Source organism: Lepidochelys kempii, chromosome 13 (genome assembly GCF_965140285.1).
Source record: "Lepidochelys kempii isolate rLepKem1 chromosome 13, rLepKem1.hap1, whole genome shotgun sequence".
Classification (NCBI taxonomy): domain Eukaryota; kingdom Metazoa; phylum Chordata; order Testudines; family Cheloniidae; genus Lepidochelys; species Lepidochelys kempii.
This window is the reverse complement of record NC_136392.1, coordinates 20,652-34,165: the sequence shown is the minus strand read 5'-3', so window position 1 is coordinate 34,165 and position 13,514 is coordinate 20,652. Positions and strand designations below refer to the sequence as shown.

At 45.5% G+C, this 13,514-nt stretch overlaps 1 long non-coding RNA gene across 1 annotated transcript; it reads left to right on the top strand.

Annotated features, from left to right (window-relative positions):
- The first annotated feature begins 5,524 nt into the window (after positions 1–5,524).
- Positions 5,525–13,271, top strand: LOC140904457 (uncharacterized). The gene is made up of 4 exons (XR_012156530.1): positions 5,525–5,597; positions 6,089–6,158; positions 9,405–9,704; positions 13,210–13,271. It is a non-coding gene; the product is annotated as an uncharacterized LOC140904457 (long non-coding RNA).
- The last annotated feature ends 243 nt before the right edge of the window (positions 13,272–13,514 follow it).

Here is a 13,514-nt window from a genome sequence, read left to right as displayed (position 1 = left end):
CCTATAAATTAAAATATGAAACCCTCACTGTCGGTGTTATTGAATTGGCTCTATCCAACTAATCCGCCTTTTTCTTCTATTGAAGCAACTTTTCTTAAAAAATACATGCACCAGCACTCTCACAAGACAATTAATTTGTAAAGGTTGAAGTTATCAGAACTCTTTGATTTTATTACAAATTATATTTCATTCTTGAAAGCTTGCTCCTGAAAACTTAAATGTATTAGAGTAAATAAAAATCCTTCTCTTTGCACTCCCTCTATTTCAGGGGACAAGCACTAGCTACAAATTGTGTTGCGCAAGGTTTGAGACAGTTCCTGTAACTTCATTATTTAAAGAAGTTTGAGTAACCAGTTTGTTTCAACAGCTACTTCTGGTCTGCAAACTGAAAAAGTGTTGTCAGCGAAGGAATTATTGGCTAAGAGTTGAAACCATAAATGTGGCAAGGTTCAGAGGTCTTCCTTAGGACTACTTGTAAAATAAAAGAAATACCAGAACTAAAATAAGAACATTGCCACACAAAGGCAACTTGTTGCATGCTGGTTGTCTTGCTCTGTCTCCCTCCTTCCCCTCATCTCTCTCTCTCTCTGCCTTCCCCCAATGAATAACACACATTATGATTTCTTTAAATAAATAGACTGTTTAGTAAAATGAAGTAGCAGCTACCAAGCTGGAGAGGATACTCTGAGCCTAATCTTGCGAAAAAGAACTTGCATGTGGCACTTGCATTGAGATCAAGGGAACTTGTGTGCTGGAAACGCTTGCAAGACAGGGCCTATAAAATGCCCTAAGAATCACAAGCCACTCCATTCTTTGGGCATGAATAATAGTTTCCCCCACTTCTTTTTTTTTTTTTAAACAAAGACTAGATTACCAAACATAAATAACAGCTAAGCCATCTCAGTTCCATCATGTCCGGTTGCTCCAGTGAGTGTTGCACTAGATTGAAGTGTTATTTCAGTAAGCTATATTTTCACAATAGATCCCAAAAGCAGCAATAATGGTTTAGAGAAGTGTGGCAAATTTGTAATGCATAATAATGTATTTCCTTAAAAAAGAAAAAAGCTGCATCGTTTGCTCTGCTCTGTAATACTAGACAGAGTGGCCTCCCTCAAACCATTCCATGTAAGTCCCAATTCAAAGAATGCTGCTGCAATGGAAGATGAAAGCAGATGACACTATGACATACTGTTCTGTGTGGGAACAAAGCTGTGTATGGGTGCAGTTCTTTTTTTTTTGGTACCAGTTTCATTTTACTATAGTTTGCTGAGCTTTCTATAACTGTTTTCATATGAACTTTGCCTAATTCATGATGGTTTATAACAGTGGTTCTCAAACTTTTTTTTTCACGGACCACTTGAAAATTGCTGAGGGTCTCGGTGGACCACTTAATGATCTTTCCAAATCTTGTTTGTACCGTTAGCTAACTATTGTAAAGCGCTTTGGATAAAAACACTATATAAAAAAAACCTTATAATAATTAATATTTTTTGTTCTACAAATAAAAGTACACAACTCATATTTTAATGTCAGTAGTCTTACCTTTCTAATGTGATGGATGTGCCCTCTCTCCCCTGCCGTGGCAGTCCCCAAGCTGGGGCTGGGAAGGAGGACTGTCTCTCCCCAGCAACCGCAGCTCTGGAACTGGGGAAAGTCACCTCTTTCTCTGGCCACCACAGCCCTGCATGTCCCAAATTCCCCCCACCCCTCTTCTCACCCCACTGCCCCCTCCACCTATCCCCTATTCCCCCCCACGGCCACCACCTCACCTTACATGTGCATCTTCTCCAGGGTCTAGGCACCTAATTAGTGGAACCAAGCCTGTTTGGCTCCACTAATTAGGTGGCCCTTCATTCTTATGTGTGCGGCCGCCCGGGCACACACCTTAGAGGGAACTATCCACAGACCACCTGAATGGAGCTTGCGGACCACTGGTAATGTTATTTAGATGGAGAGAAAAGTACCATTGATAAACTGAACCCCAGGAAGAACTTCTGCCAAAACAAGCCAGTGAATCAGAAACCTAGGGCAGTAAGAATGACCTGCCAGCACACAGCAGACTGCTAGTGTGACACCAAGGTAAGCAATGATGATTACTGGGCACTTACTGCACCTTCACAGGTACCTCGCCCCCCGGTTACACCTGGACCCTGCTACTAGCGGGGGGGGTCTCTCAGCCTGTGTCTGTGGCTGTGACATGACGTCACAGGGAGCAGGTCACCAGAAATTCAGAAACTGGGTTGAGAACCTGGGTGGGCCGAGGAGAAGTGAAGCAGTGCAGTGTGGGAGCTGTAGTGTCTCCTGGCCTATATCTCCCATCGGTGATTGCGAGAGAGCTCCTGCAGGATATGGGGCAGGACAAGGGTGTTTGGTTTTGTGTGAGTAGACAGTTGGCAACCCTATGCAGCCATCCCCCTTCCAGCTGCACCCTGCCCCTCCCCCACCCTGCTGCACCCTGACCTGGCCCTTCCCAGCTGCAATCTTCCCCCACCCCACCCCTCACCCCACCAGCAGCTGCAAGCATGTGTCGCGCTGCTCCCCTGCTCCCTTGTTAGCAGGAGCAGGGCTAAGCCCTGTTTGGGCCCGGTCTGCAGGACAGATTTCTGCCCTTAGAGGTCAGAGCCCTTTGGGAGTCACTGAAGGGAAGAAAAGGAGTACTTGTGGCACCTTAGAGACTAACCAATTCATGCTCAAATAAATTGGTTAGTCTCTAAGGTGCCACAAGTACTCCTTTTCTTTTTGCGAATACAGACTAACACGGCTGTTACTCTGAAACTGAAGGGAAGGTCTGCAGTATAAACAAGTTGCCCAGTAACTGTGAATTAGAATTTGTTGCTGCACCAAGACAAGTATATTTCAAAGGAATATGCAAACTGGGGTCATGTGTTAGCATCATCAGAATAGCTTGATTACCTCCTAGCCAGAGCTTTTCATTCACGTATTTCAAAGGAAGGAATGTGTCGTCAGTCCCACACTACAGATGGCAAGACAAGCAGAGGATATTTTTCCAGTAGCCATTTACTAGTAGGTGATGTGTGTGTGACTGTGCCCCCCATAAGGCTTTATGGAAATATGCTTATGAATGTATATATGACATAACTAGAACTATATGACATATAACATAACTATATGACATCATGTTTTATGCTACATATGCCATGTAACATATCTCTGTAAAAGTTATGATCTTCTGAATCTATTAATCCTATATGTATGCATGTATCATTTTTGTATTCAAAGTTATGAATATTGGCTGTGAACTGGCTTGATTTTTAAGTAGCCTTTGTAAAGCATTTTGTCAGCTTCTTGAGAAAGTGCAAATTAAGTGCCCAGTCAAGAAGCACTTAAGGGACAATGGATCTTGGAAGGCTCCAATCCACATAAGAAGTCTACATGAGGAGGTTCAAGGTAGCAGGTAAGCAATGGCTGCTGCCTGTAAAAACTGAGTCATGGATGGACATGTGACTTGCCCATGTGACTCCAAAACTCCATCTTGGAGCTGGACTTTGCATAGGAGAGAGGAGGGGGTCTCCACCCATAAGAGAAAGTCTATTTAAACCCCTGGGAGACCCCTCCATCTGGTCTTCAGCTGGCCAAAGAGAGAGCCTCTCCACCCCCAAGGATACCTGAAAGAAACTGGAACAAAGGACAGTAGGTACAGGGGGTGTGAGTGATTGTTGGACCCAGACTAGAAGGAGGCTAGTCTGTAAAAGGAAGCTTACTGGAATTCCTCTAAGGGTGAGGTTTTTATTTGCATTCAGTTTTATTACTGTATTAGACATAGATTTGCATGTTCTATTTTATTTTGCTTGGTAATTCACTTTGTTCTGTCTGTCATTACTTGGAACCACTTAAATCCTACTTTCTCTATTTAATAAAATCACTTTTTACTTATTAATTAACCCAGAGTATGTATTAATACCGGGGGGGGGGGGGGGCAAACAGCTGTGCATCTCTCTCTCTCAGTGTTACAGAGGGCAAACAATTTATGAGTTTACCCTGTATAAGCATTATACAGGGTAAAATGGATTTATTTGGGGTTTGGACCCCATTGGGAGTTGAGCATCTGAGTGTTAAAGACAGGAACACTTCTTAACCTACTTTCAATTAAGCCTACAACTGTTAGGGGACGTGGTTCAGACCTGGGTTTGGGTTTGCCTCAAACCAGGCAGGGCACTGGAGTCCCAAGCTGGCAGGGAAAGCAGGGACAGAAGTAGTCTTGGCACATCAGTTGGCAGCCCCAAGCGGGTTTCTGTGATCCAACCCGTCACACTGCATAAGTACATAAAATTGCTTGATTCGTACTAAATATTTAAACAGGCAGCCAAAAAGTCTCATGAATCAAGATAATGTGGAAAGTAACACATGAAATTAAAATGCAGATACTGGGTTTTACTGGTGATTATTACTTTCTCCAGTAATAAAAACTTCCAAGGAAGCTCCAGATTATTAATAAATTTCTTATAAATTACCTATCAAATTAAACTAGTTTTGAAGCAGTAACCAAAGCTCTTTAATGGGTATAAATTTCAAATAATAATTACCCTATACTGGTAGCTAATGTGAGGCTTAAAATATGTCTTTGAATTAAAAACCAGGGCTAAAAATTGTATAACTGTATATTGTATTTTTCTTTTAAGACAAGGTTAAACATTTTTTATCTGGGAAGATGATTGAAGCTGGTCATGTCAGTGCTGTGTTTACTGTCTGTTCATTTACTTTGCACAACAGAATTGCTTTGATACTATTGTTTCTACAAAACTTTGCAGGCCCAACAGTCAAAACAGGGCATATGTCTTCCCCGGAGGAAGGTTGGTTCCCAGGAGAGTGACCTGCCTGTAAACAGAGATGCTCAGCCCTTGCCTGTCTCCTCTTAAACATTACTGGGTTTGAGTCACTGGTTTCCATTTTCTCCTTCTCTGTACTTGATCTTGGTTTCCTTCAGAGAACATGAGCCTACTAGCAAGTGACGGTCCTCTCTGGGCATAAAGAGAAGTGTGGCCCAGTAGGCCATCTTACCTCTATTATATTCACTGCTTTGCATTATTATACATTTATTATATGTAGCAGTAATGCAAAGAACCTACAGGCCTGTATCCTGTAAGACATTGGCTTCAGCAGTTAGCATGACGCTTGAGGCCTATGAACTTTGGCATAGATAAATTTAGGTAACTCATAAGTTTTGGGGAACTGGAAGTAGAGTGCAGGGGGGAATTTTGTCCATAATCACATGAGCCAACCACAGAACATGAACTAACACCAGCTTCTGGAAAGTTTTGGATGGAACATCCGACCGCAAAAGTGCCATGGCAACAAATTGACATATATGATAATTGGGTGAAATCATAAATACACTAACCTATAGAAGAAGGACACCTTAACATTGGTAAGGGGAGGAAATACAAATAAGGAAGAGGGTAGAAACCCCTATTGAATATGCATTAGACATGGTAACATCAGTGTAACATATTATAAAAGTGGCATCCCAGGGCAGCAGGGGAGAGAGATGTAGCCCTTGGGAAGGGCCAGAGTGATGGCCACTGATGAAGATGAGGAAGATGATGGCTAACATTTCAGATTGTGCTGAAAGGGATGGTGTGAGTATGGATATTTTAATGTACTTCCTGTATTATCTCTATCTACCTTATTGAGTTAGAGTGTGTGTAACTTTGCAAAATGTATTAATAAATTATTTATATGTAAATATAAAAGCGTTCCTATAGTGTGAGTGTTGTACCTGTGCACATCGGTGTTCCCAACTATATAATAATTTTAATAATACTGGGCCTGATCTTGGGATAAGAACCTGTCAACCCTCAAAGTGATAACTAGGAATTTTTATTCATAATCTATAGATCAGGCTACAGAAGGAAGAGGGCCAATAGTCTCCTGTGAGCGGTGACTATTTTGGACGCTGTTTTTCACAGTACAGGAACATCCAGCTGCCCCTTCATTGTAGCTAAGACTGTTGGGGGAGTGTTGTTGTGGGGAGCGTCAGACAGAACCTTTTAGAGAAGCAAGAGCATCAGCCTGTGGCAATGCGGTCTCTGGCAATAACTTTCCTTTTGTGGTTTGTTTCCTGCCATAGGAGGACCTGAGCCAAGACCTGAGAGATGGAGACCAGGGAAGTCCATTCTGTTTGGCATAGATGGCTCCAGGTAACAACAGTCCAGCTGGGAGCAGAGCAGTTGCAAGCATCCCTGAGAAACTGTTCAGTTAGAGCTTTGAGTCCAGCCCTCCTGACTGGAGACAGGTCCTTCCTGTATTAGGTGGAACTGGGTTAGCAAGAAGGTTCCTGATCACCTGTGTGTCAGGGGACAGGGGAAGATAGCTGCTTGCAGGATAGGGATGTTAATATCCAGGGCAGGGTATAATATTTCCTCCCCAGGGCGAGCTTGGATCCAGGTGGTGACTAGAGCAGGGGTTCACAAACTTTCTGTATTGGAGATCCTTTTCAGGCAGCAAGCATCTGAGAGTGACCCCTTATTAATGAAAAACAGATTTTTATATTTAACACTATTTTAAATGCTAAATTTATAATCCTATTGTTTAAAATTAATTTACCTTTTCTATCCACTTCTAAAGTAATGATAAAACACATTTTATCGAATTATTTGTATAAGTAGAAAAAATGTTTAACCAGTTACTGTGTAATACTGGGGCGGGGGGCGGGCACAAAGAAATTTCGTCAATATCATTTTTCACTGCAGACTTAGCTAGAGGGCAGGAGCTCACACCACAGCACAGGTTTTGGGTAGCGATGGCTCTTTTTTTGGTTATTTGCTGTGCTTGCAGAGGACTCATCCAAGCCAGTGGAGCAGCCCAGTCACAGGAGATTCCTCTGGCCAGGAGGGATTTTAAAGGTGTTTACCCTTCCCTTTATATTTATGACAGGAAGTTTTTCCATACCGATAATCAGTGCGGTTGCCCTTCTCTGCACCTTTTCCAATTCTAATGAATCTATTTTGAGATCGGGCGACCAGAACTGCACACAGTAGTCAGTGTGTGGGCAAATCATGGATTCATTTAGTGGCATTAGGATATTTTCTGGCTCATCTATCCCTTTACTAATGGCTTCTAACATTCTGTTAGATCATTGTGCAGTGGCAGTCAAAAAGGGTATGTGAGGGCCTTCCTTTACGTAACACAGTTAGCAGTTATGCGATTTCATATATGAGTTCCTTCAGAATTCTTGGGTGAATACCATCAGATCCTGATGACTTATTACTATTTAACTAATCAATTTGTTCCAAAACCTCCTCTACTGACACTTCAGTCTGGGACAGTTCCTCAGATTTGTCACCTAGCAAGAATGGCTCAGATCCTCTGAATCACATCCTCTGCAGTAAAGACCAATGCAAATAATTCAGTTAGCTTCTCTGGAATGGCCTTGTCTTCCAAGAGCACTCATTTAGCATCTTGATCATCCAGTAGCCCCACTGTTGGTTTGTCAGGCTTCCTGCTTCTGATAGACTTAAAATAATTTTTACAGTTAGTTTTTCTGTCTTTTGCAAGTTGCTCTACAAATTCTTTTTTGGTCTAACTAACTCTACTTTTGCATAGTCAGATCTATAAGAGATCTATATATTATCACAGAGAGGGACTCTCCCACTATGCCTCATCATAGCAGTTCTTGCTCACAACCTATCAACTTCTGGAAAGAGACTTAACTATCTTGAAAAAGCTGACAGTGAAGAGTTACAAAGGGGTCCTCAGAAAACTTGGTGACTGGGCAACAAAATGACAGGTAAAGTTCAGCGTTGATAAGTGCAAAGTAATGCCCACTGGAAAACATAATTCTAACTATACATACTGCATACAGTTTTAGTCACTACATCTCACAAAAGATATATTAGAATTGGAAAAGGTGCAGAAAAGGGCGTCAAACACAACGATTGGGACAACTTCTATGGGAGGAAAGATCAAAAAGACTGGGAATGTTCATCTTAGAAAAGAGATAGTTAAGGGGGGTTACGATAAAAGTCCATAAAATCAGGAATGGTGGGAGAAAGTGAATAAGGAAGTGTTCTTTACCCCTCACGTAACACAAGAATCAGGAGGCCACCCAATGAAATTAATGGGCAGCAGGTTTCACACAAGTCTGCGGGGAGGGATAGCTCAGTGGTTTGAGCATTGGCCTGCTAAACCCAGGGTTGTGAGTTGAATCATTGAGGGGACCATTTAGGGATCTGGGGCAGAAATAAGGGACGGTACTTGGTCCTGCTGTGAAGGCAGGGGACTGGACTCGATGACCTTTCAAGGTCCCTTCCAGTTCTATGAGATAGGTATATCTCCAAATTAAAGCTAAAGGATGTACTTCTTCACACAACACCCAGTCAACCTGTGGAGTTCATCACAAGGGGCTATTGTGAAGGCCAAAATATAATTGGGTTAAAAAAAGAATTAGCTAAGTTCCTGGAGGATAGGTCCATCAACAACGCTCAGCCAAGATGGTCAGAGATGCAACCCCCTGCTGTGGGGTGTCCCTAAACCTTCAACTGCCAGAAGCATCTGGCACTGGCCACTGCCTGATACTGGACTAGTTGGACCATTGGTCTGACCCAGTATGAGTGTGCTTATTGTCTAATCCACCTGGAATTCCCACCTGCGCCCAGATGTAGGTGTCTGCATCCTTCCCTAAAGCTCCTTGTAACCCTGACACCGCTCCCAGACACTGAGCCCCCAAATCCCTGTACACCTGGTGCCTGCCCCTACTCCTCATGGCAGCCCAAGGCAGAGAAAGCCAAAATGCTGGAGATCATGTGGAGAGCCTGCAACAGGGCCACATGCTGGGTAATGACCCTGCCGCCTCCCATGCTCCAGGCTGAATCCATCTGCTCTGGGGAAGAGTCCATGTCACTTGTCATGCTCAGTGGCATGCACCCTCTTCCCTCAGTCTCCCCTCAGTCTCCCATGGGCTGAGCAGGATCTATCTGCCTATGGGCATGGTCTCTGTCATACTGGGAAGGATGCGTATGGCTTGCTGGGCTCAGGGGGGTGCTCCTCCCACACCCCATCTTTGTAGAGAATTTGGGTTCTCAAAGAAGTGGGGCTGGGACTAGAGCTGCCCAGACCCACGCTATCACCCCATAGCTCCATTACTGCAGCACCCAAAAGCCTTGCTCAGGGTCCAGATCTCATTGTGCTTGGCACTGCACGGACAATCAGAGACAGAGGGATGCATTTGGTGGGAGATGAGTGTATAAGGCATATGGATGGATGGAGGGGTGTGTCTGACATAGAGTGGGATGTATGGGTAGCTGAAGGGTTGGACAGAGGGCTGAAGGGGAGGATGGTGATGTCACAGGCTGGCAAGTTGGTGAGTTCAGCTCATGGCTGTTCGCGCTGTCACCTCCGGGCCCCCATTTCCTGCACCATCTCTGACTGTGCCTTGTCTCTTGCAGCCAGCACACAGCAGAGCCTGGCCCCACAGCGCTACACTGGTGCTACATCCAGTGCACAACCTGCTGCTCAGGGATGTACAAGCATGTGGACTTCTGGCTGCTGAACCACCTGCTCCAAAGCCTGCCGCAGGTCTCACCCTCCTTGGCCAGCAACGCCCCAGCCAGGGTGTCCCTCAAACCTCCTCATATCCTGTACTCAGAGCAGCCTACTCATCACAGAGCCTGAGGTCAGCAAACTCCACCTGCCCTCACCCAGCCTCCAGCTGGAGCTTGAGCCCAGGGCACAGCTGACCCAAACAGGTGAGGACCCGAGTGACTCAGGAGTGGGAAATATGGCCCCATCTTCTCTGTAGCACCATGGCACTGTTACGCCGTAGTGACTACCTCCAGGGTACAAAACTGGCTCAGCGGGGCAGACGAGGTTGCGATAGGGATGTAGCATCACAAATTGCAACATCCCAATTTCCTACCACTAGCAGTTAGACAACTAGGGTGGTTGTGGTTTTTTTTTTTGGTGGGGGGGCTGCCCTGTCACCACTTGGTACACCCACAATTTCCCATTCCTGGGTCTATGGGGGAGTGAGTTTTGACAGATGAGTTGGACTTTGTCAGACTTTCAACTTTGGTGAAATCTCTATTTTAAATGGGGATACTCATAAAATGAGACTTTTCTAATTTAATACATTTTTTTCTAAATTAGCAAAATCTTGTTTTACTTGTGTGTAAATTTAAGAAAGAGATTTCTCAGGAGCAACTGCTGTTTGCCCTTCCCCTGGTCCAGAAGTATACATTTGTGCCAAGCAACAATTCAGGTACCAGAGAAGTCACATGATCATGATGATGTTTTGTTTTTTAATAATGTATTAAATATGGTAAATGAGAGTCGCAATAAAACCCTAGGAAGTGTTATAAGAGTAAGATATGAAGGTTTCTTGAAAAGTACAGAATTAAAAGGTATGAAACTCCATTTCCTGGAGATAATTGGAAAGGGTGGCCAGTTCAGGTAATCAGCACAGCAGAGCAGACCAATTTGTGAACATATCTCTGTAGCTGTGTCACGTGTATGTAAACACCTGAATGAAGACAGAATATTTAAGGAGTGGGGTGTATAGTGGGGGTTTGGAAGCTCACTACATCATTTCAGAGAGGGAAGAGCAGCCTTGTCTAGACCTTACCCCCCTCCCCCCGGCCCTCCTTTTGCCCTTGTTACTGTACATGGTGAGCTCACTCCAACACACTCAACAGCAAAGTAACAGATTCTTCTGGGGAGCATGTTATAGCATTACAACAGCTAAGGGACTCTCGCTATGGGCTGGGTATGATGTTCCAGGGTGTAATCCAGACCAGTGAGGGGCTTCACTGTTGTAACCTCTGACTTAGGTCGCTCACAAACAGCCTGTCAGCGTGCAGCTCCCCTGCTCTCCCCATGAGTGTCTGTGGATGGTTAACGGCGCTGGCCCAGCAGCCGGTCAGAACTCACCAATCACATTTTGGTTTCCATCAGACCTGGGCTACTCCAGCACACTCCCTGTCCTGAACTTTACCCCAAAAATGTGTTGTGCACTGTCCAGTCCTCTCCGGGACAGGCCAGATAGGTTAGGTCTGTTGTACCTCTAGGAGGTCAATATACATAAATCTGCCCTTTTAAATGGAATTATCCACACAGTTCACAACACTGGATTAGTTTTGGTTCAAGAATAAAACTACAAAGAGAGGTTTTAAGTGCGTAAAAGCAGCATTAAAGTAAAAAATGGTTACAAGAAAAATAAAGATAAAATGTTTTCTAAACTTAACAAACTAGGCTTGTGAAGTCCCTTCCCACAGGTTCCGGTAATACTGCTGCCCAAACTCTCAGGTCAGGATCTGCTTCCATGGTCCAACTGCTGTTTCTCTGATCATCTTAGGTGAAAGGGAGATGGGTAGTGAAAGAGAACTTGGGGTGTTTTTATCCCTCACTTTTATAGCTCAGTCACCCTTTGAAAAGCATTTTCCCAAGCGTTTTCCCACCTTAGGTAAAGTTATTTCATGCCGAGAGCAAGGAGACATGGAGTCTGGTGGAGGAAGGAGGCTCTGTGCTGTTTCTTTTCACCTATGATTGCTGAAATGCTGCTTTTCCCTCTCTTGTCCTCTGTGGACTCAGTTTACTGCTGATATGCAAATTGAGGCAGACACACATCCCTTTCTTTAGGACAGGTGTGCTTGACCAGTTCCACCTAATCTGCCTACGTGAGTTGGAACTCGTGCCGTTAACACCCTATGGGGGGAATTTCATAATTTTACACAGACTGTTGCTACATCCATTTCACCATGATAGTATTGATCACTGAATTATTACTTTTCAAATGCTACCTCACAAGGGCAGGCATATTTTGTCCAAAGATTGTTACAAGAGTGTGCAGGGTGTGAATACAGGGTTTGGTCACAGTGGGCTAGGGTGTTTGTGCAGGGCTCTCTAGCCTTGTGCTTCCCTAGAAATTGCCAGGCAATGAACAGGCCAGGGAGGGGGAGAATTCCTGCCCCAATCCCAAATTGCTGGGTACCCCAGCCTGGCTGGAGTTGGTGTGATATCCTAGCGGAGTCATTTTTTCTCCCTGGTGGATTATGATTTTCCCCCTTGCAGTTAGTTGCACTTTCTCTGCTTCCCCACAGCCCCTCACGAGGTTCTCTAGGCGGCATCTCATTGCTTCATATTAAAGCTTCTTCCCTTTGGCTGTGTATGTTCTGGGGTGTTTGCTGTCATCAGTGAGACTGCGCCGGCTTGGGCCGGTGCTTGGCAAAGTGGGGGTTGTAAATTTCTGATGAAGAATGCTCTATGTTAAATAAAATTACCCTGTGACGAACAGCGGCATTTGGCTCTTTTCTTAAAGTGTGAAAGAGCCACCAGGGGTCACTGCCCAAATGGGAGGGTAAGGGGGTGGACGGACACACACATGGCACTGTCCCACCTGGGACACCCCAACTCCTTGACCTCCATCACTCATTAATGGTGCCTTCCCCCATTCCTGGCAGCAATCCAAGCTGCAGAAAGCTGACATGCTGAAGATAACAGTGTAGCACATGGAGAGCCTGCAACAGAGCAACACCCTGGGTAATGACTCCCTGGCACCTTGTAGTATTGCATGGACTGGTGAGGATCCATCTCGGGGGGAGGATCTGTCTGCCCCAATGCCACCCAGAGGGAGGGTCCACGCCTCCTATCAGGCTCAGTGGGTTACAATCTCTTGCTCCCCGTGGTCTCCTATGGGTCACATAGGATCTGTCTTCCCCAGGGATGGTCCCTGCCATGCTGAGGAGAGTTCATGCTGCCTTCCAGGATCAAGGTGTTGCTCCTTCCACATCTTCATGGGGACTTTGGGGAGATTCTTGTTGCTGTAATAGGGGAGCATAGAGCACGAGCGGCTAGTCGGGTGTCTTTGGGGCTAGGGAGTCTGGGCCTGAGAGGTGTGAACTCAGAGTCATGGCTTCAGGCTCAAGAGAAAAGGGGCTGAGACTAGAGATGCCCAGAGACACACTGTCACCCTACAGCTCCAGTCCTGCAGCACCCAAAAGCCTCACTCAGGTCTGGGCCTCATTGTGTTGGGCGCTGCATGGAAAATCAGAGAGAAACAGAGATGTGAATGGAGATGGATAGATGAGTGTCTCTGGCATACGGAGGAGGGATGGAGAGGTGTGCGTGGCATATGGGTGACTGATGGTGATGTTGCAGACTGTCAGGTTTGTGGGTTTGGCTTGTAGCTGATTGCCACAACAGCTCCTGGCCCCCCCATTTGCTGAGCTGTTTCTGACGCTGACCCATCTCTTGCAGCCACCACCAAGCAGAACCTGGCCACAGAGCAGCACTACAGCAGTGGCTACATCAGGTGCATGGACCAGCTGCACACTGTGCTCCTCAGCTGCTCAGGGACGGACAAGCACGTGGGCTCCTGGCTGCTGAAGAACCTGCTCCAGTGCCTGCCCCAGATTTCACCTTCTCCTGCTCCCAGAGTAGCCTGCTCACCACAGAGACCAAGACCAGCCCCCAGCTGGAGCCCCAGCCCAGGGCCCAGCTGGCCTGGCAGCCACTGTCCCTAATGTGCGTAGCCTGATGTCTGGTGGGGGGTGACATCCAAC